This window comes from Myotis davidii, unplaced genomic scaffold (genome assembly GCF_000327345.1).
Source record: "Myotis davidii unplaced genomic scaffold, ASM32734v1 scaffold130, whole genome shotgun sequence".
In the NCBI taxonomy this organism is placed as follows: domain Eukaryota; kingdom Metazoa; phylum Chordata; class Mammalia; order Chiroptera; family Vespertilionidae; genus Myotis; species Myotis davidii.
In genome coordinates, this window is record NW_006285040.1 from 5,959,575 (window position 1) to 5,964,476 (window position 4,902).

At 43.4% G+C, this 4,902-nt stretch overlaps 1 protein-coding gene across 1 annotated transcript in view; it reads right to left on the bottom strand.

The window, feature by feature from the left end:
- DCP2 (decapping mRNA 2) overlaps positions 1-4,873 on the bottom strand; it is an 82,453-nt gene extending 77,580 nt beyond the window's left edge. The window contains exon 1 of the mRNA XM_015558459.1: positions 4,559-4,873. The gene's annotated coding sequence lies outside the window, so the exon portion shown is untranslated. The remainder of the gene's footprint in view (positions 1-4,558) is intronic.
- Between the last annotated feature and the right edge of the window lie 29 nt (positions 4,874-4,902).

The window sequence follows — 4,902 nt, forward strand, 5'->3', positions numbered from 1 at the left end:
GACTTGTGGCAAACATCTGGCAGAGAGTGTCTTAACTGTAAGATAATTTTGCCTTATTTTAAGCACCAAGCTTGTGGTAATTTGTTGCAGCAGCAAAATATAACTAGTCAGTTCCTTTATTCAAGTTGCTTATTAAATTCCTCGGATGCCTAGTCACAAAGGGAAGTGCACAAAATTGTCTCGCTCTGGTCCTTTTCTTACATGGAAAATAAGCAAAAATGCTTGTCATCCTGCAGGCTATGGGGCGAATCTGGACTAACTGGTCTTGAACATACAGAAACAAACTGTAAGAGACGTATGCTCTATTTGTCTGCTGTACAGATGCCGTTAAAGAAATGAAAGGTTGACATGATGGGCATGTTTATACCTGGTGGAAATCTCTAGATTTATGTGCATTAGCAATGGCATATGATATTGAATTTCAGAATAAAAATACTTTGTTAAACAAAAGGATAACCCCAGGTTATTTTATTTTCTATCGTGAGCAGTAATTTTCTAAAATTCAACTTCCTGTTTGATAAATGGAGACATAATAAAATGGTTTGTCCATATTTTCAGTTAAGAATAAGCCAAATAAAACAAAATGTAATTCAATGATGCAGGGTGATTTTCACATTTTCTTTCTTTTAATACTCTTTCTGAAATTATATTCAGCCTTTGCATTTTCCTTCGGTCACCTGTGTTTTCTCTTTCTCACTTAGATGATGTGTTGCTATCAGCCTCCTCTAGCAGAGGGAGGGGCAAGTGTCAACTGGGCTGTGTCCCCAGGGGCTGAGGGCCTCCTGATTGAGAAGGCTGGCTTCCTCATCGGTGCCAAGCTCCAATGATAACCAGGATATCCGCCAAATGTGGGGGGAGGCGTGGTGGGGAGAGAAAGGTAATGAGGTGATCTTCTATCTAACATATGTGAGAGTTAGAACAAACATGCGTTAATGACTTCAAGTAGTTGAGAAATTGTCTTAACCTGAAGAAACAGCTTGTGGAGAACTAAAGAGAGCTGATCACAGGTCTCTGGCAGAAATTTCTCCTCTGGCCCAGGAAAGGTACTACAGTAATAGCATTTGCATCATGCCAAGTTGGTGTGACTTCCTTCTCAGGAATTGCCAAAGTCAACCTGCTTCAGGGCAGCCTTCCTCATGGCCTCCGCGACAGAGACCTGGTCTCTCTGGTTCCCGGGTCTAGCAGTGCCTGGCACATGGGATATACTCCATAAATGTGAGTGGGTGAGTAGTCCGACACCTAAGTCAGAGTTCTTATCTTCTGCACATCTTTTCTCAACTATGATGAGTCTAAGTTTTGTACTGATGGCTGGATGAAGAAAGAGTCCCACACTCCCTAATCTGACTGCAAGTTCCTAAAGGCAAGAATTATGTAATGTTACCATCTAACTGTGTTTTTTTAAATTATTATTTAACAAACACATTTCTTAGCAGGCATTCTTCCAAAAACTTTAAAAAAAATAGGTAATTCAATCATCATGACAACCCTGTGAAATAGGTACTGTTATCCCTGTTTTACAGAAGAGGAACAGAGGCTCAGAGACCTTAAGTCACTTGCCTAAAGTCACAGAGCTAAATGGTGCAGCAGGGATTTCAGCCACATGGGCTGGTTCCAAACACAGTACTCCATATATGTACCTTACTATGCTGCCAGTGTTAGGGGAAATGATGGAGGAAAGAAAAAAATTTAGGATCTCAGGAGAAAACTGAGAAGAATATTTGTAAATAGATATCCAAATGAATAGTATATTTCCAAATACTTCATGCCTAGTTAATACAGTACAAATGTTGACACTGTATGAAATAAAAATGTAGGCTGATTTGAATACCTAACTTAAAAGGGGCTGCTCCTTTACACCTGAAATAATATTGAATATAAACTGTAATTGAAAAAAAGGAAAAAGCCCTGGCCAGTGTGGCTCTGTTGGTTAGAATGTTATCCCATACACCCAAAAACTGCAAGTTCAATTCCAGATCGGGGCACATACCTGGGTTGCGGGTTCAATGCCCAGTTGGGGCATGTACAGAAGGCAATATTTCTCTCTCTCTCCCCTCTCCCTTCCTCTCTAAGAACATATTATTGGGTGAGGATTAAAATAAAAATAAATAAAAGGATCTTGCTCCTTTGTTTAAAAAAGAAATAAAACCTTGTCAAGTTATAAGCACTTTCTTCCATCTACAAAAACATAAATTACATAAGTAAACAAAACCATCAAATTGTGAATCATTTGAAGTAGTCAAAATCATGACCCTGACTTCCAGATAAGTGAGTATTTTCTATACTCACTTAGTAGAAAATTAAACTCACAACTGGTTAAAAAGTTCAAAATTCTGCCCTGGCTGGGTGGCTCAGTTGGTTGGGGCATCGTCCCGTAAACCAAAAGGTTTTGGGTTTGATCCCTGGTAGGGGTGTGTAGGAAGGCAACCGATTTATGTTTCTCTCTCATGTGGATGTTTCTCTCTCTCTCCCTTCCCCTCTCTAAAACGAATAAAAACATATCCTCGTGTGAAGATATTTTTTAAAAGTTCAAAGTTCAGTTATTCTGATAGGCATTTTAATTCTTTTCTAGGGTTGCTGTACCAAAGTACCACATAGTAGGTAGCTTTAATAACAGAATTGTATTGTCTCACAGTTGGGAAGGCCAGAAGTCCAAGATCAAGGTGTCAGCAGTGTGGGTTTCATCGGGAGCTGTGAGGGAAGAAGCTGTTCCAGGCCTCTCTCCTTGGCTTGTAGGTGTCTGGCTTCTACCTGTGTGCCTTCAGAACATCTTCCCTCTATGTGTGTCCGCCTCTATGTCCAATTTCCCCTTTTTATAAGGACATCAGTCACACTGAATTAGAGCCCGCCCTAATGGTCTCATTTTAACTTGATTTCCTATCAAAGGACCCTATCTCCAAATAGTCACACTCCGAAGTACTGGGGGTTAGGAATCCAACATACCCTTTTTTTGAGGGGGGTGGAGGGGACAATGATTCAATCATAACAACAGTATAAGTAGGGGTAAGGACCCAGGTCTGAATTCTAGCTCTGACATTTATGAATTCTGAGACGTCAGTTCCTCATTTTCCCCCTTAAATGAGGATAAAACAGATAGTGCCTGCCTCATGTACAGTGGGGCCTTGACTTACGAGTGTCCCGACTAACGAGTTTTTTGAGGTACCAGCTGTCTCTCTCGGCTGATTTTTTGCATTGAGTTGATAGATTAATTTGAGTTAACGAGCTCCTTAACGAGCTCGGTATCGGAACAAATTAAACTCGTAAGTCAAGGCCCCACTGTACATGTAACACTTAAAATACTGAGTAGTACAATATATATTCTATATTCATTCATTCAACAAATGAATACCTATTAAGTGCTGGTCATTGTTCTAGGTGTTTGAGATTCCAAAGTAAACAAAATAGGCAACAATTCCTACCTTCATGGAGCTCATAAACTAGTGGGGAAAGAAAAACAATTTAAAAAGTAGAACATATCAAATGTCAGCCAGTAGAAAAATAACCAAGAGTGTTTGTAACTTGGGATCACAGACGTGTCAGACGTGTCCTTTGAACAGAGACCTGAAGAGTGGGAGGAGACAGTTAAGTGGTGATCTGGAGCTTTTCAGATATGAGGTTTCCCCACCTCAGTACTATGACATTTGATGAATAATTCTTTGTGCGGGGGGGCTGTCCTGGGTATTGTTTAGCATCCCTGGCCACTACCCAGATGCTAGTAGTGGGTACCATCTACTACCCCAGTTGTGACCATCTGTCTGACACACAAAGATGTCTCCGACATTGCCACCTGTCCGGCGGAGTGCAAAATCACTCTTGGTTAGGAAGCACTGAGCTAGAAATAAAGTGAAAGGGGGGGAGGGGGACAGGGGTAGGGGCTCAGGCACAGGAGGGAGGCAGGCAGTAGGAGATGGAACGAATCACATCACCTATGACCTTGAGGCCACTCCTTAGGCAGATGGGAAGCCACTGGAGGGTTGAGGCCAAAAAGATAACACAACTTGACCCCCATTTTTAAAAGATCCAATTGGCTGCCACATTGAGAAGTGACTATGTGAAGAGACAGAAATGGACAGCTCAGGAGGGAGGCTGTCACAATAATCCCATTAATTTTTCCATTTGGTTTAATTTGTTCACTCATGTGGCTTGGACGGTGGTGGGAGTGCTGAGAGACTTGAGCTAAGAAGCTCTGGGGTAGAAAAGAGGAAGGAGAGTTAGCAAAAGAAAAAGTGAGGCGTGGGCAAGATGTTTTGCAGAAGTGGAAGGCAGTAGGGTGACTCAGTGCACATGAAAGAGCAGCGGGGCTGTGCAGAACAGGGAAGGCTGGGGACCAGCTTGTGTGCAGGGCCGGAGGGTGCTAAGCGAAGGGGGCGCCCGAGTCTGTAATGCCTGGGGGGCAGTGAGGAAACCTCGCGGCAGCGGGCAGCTCCTCGGAGTCAGAAAGAACACTTCCAAAGGGAGTCTCCTGAAATAATATGGGTGACGGACAACAAGAGCCGAGGTTTAGGTGGAGCGCTTGAGCAAGACATTCCTAAGGAAGCAAAATAAGGTCCTGCCCCATTACCTTCTGGCCCTTGTGCTTGCAGGCAAGTGCAGTCTATTGTCTCCGCTGCGGGGTCTGGAAAATTTTCCACCATTTCAAACGTCAGGCCAAGGCCGGTCCGCCACGAAAAGGTTTAAGAAGTGCAGTACTTTCTCGGGAAACGTGTCCCCAGAGGAGGGTGTGTTACATTTCTTGTAAGGTCTTTTCAAGAACACTATTATCCGTAGGCGAGAAAAACTCTGGCAACGAAGAAAAAAGCGGGTCTGCAACCAGAGTTGCCCAGGACGGCCCCGCGCTTCCCGCTCAGGGTAACGTGTCCCAGCGGGTCAGCCGGCAGGTCCATCGGCCAGCCCCCTGCCCCGCAG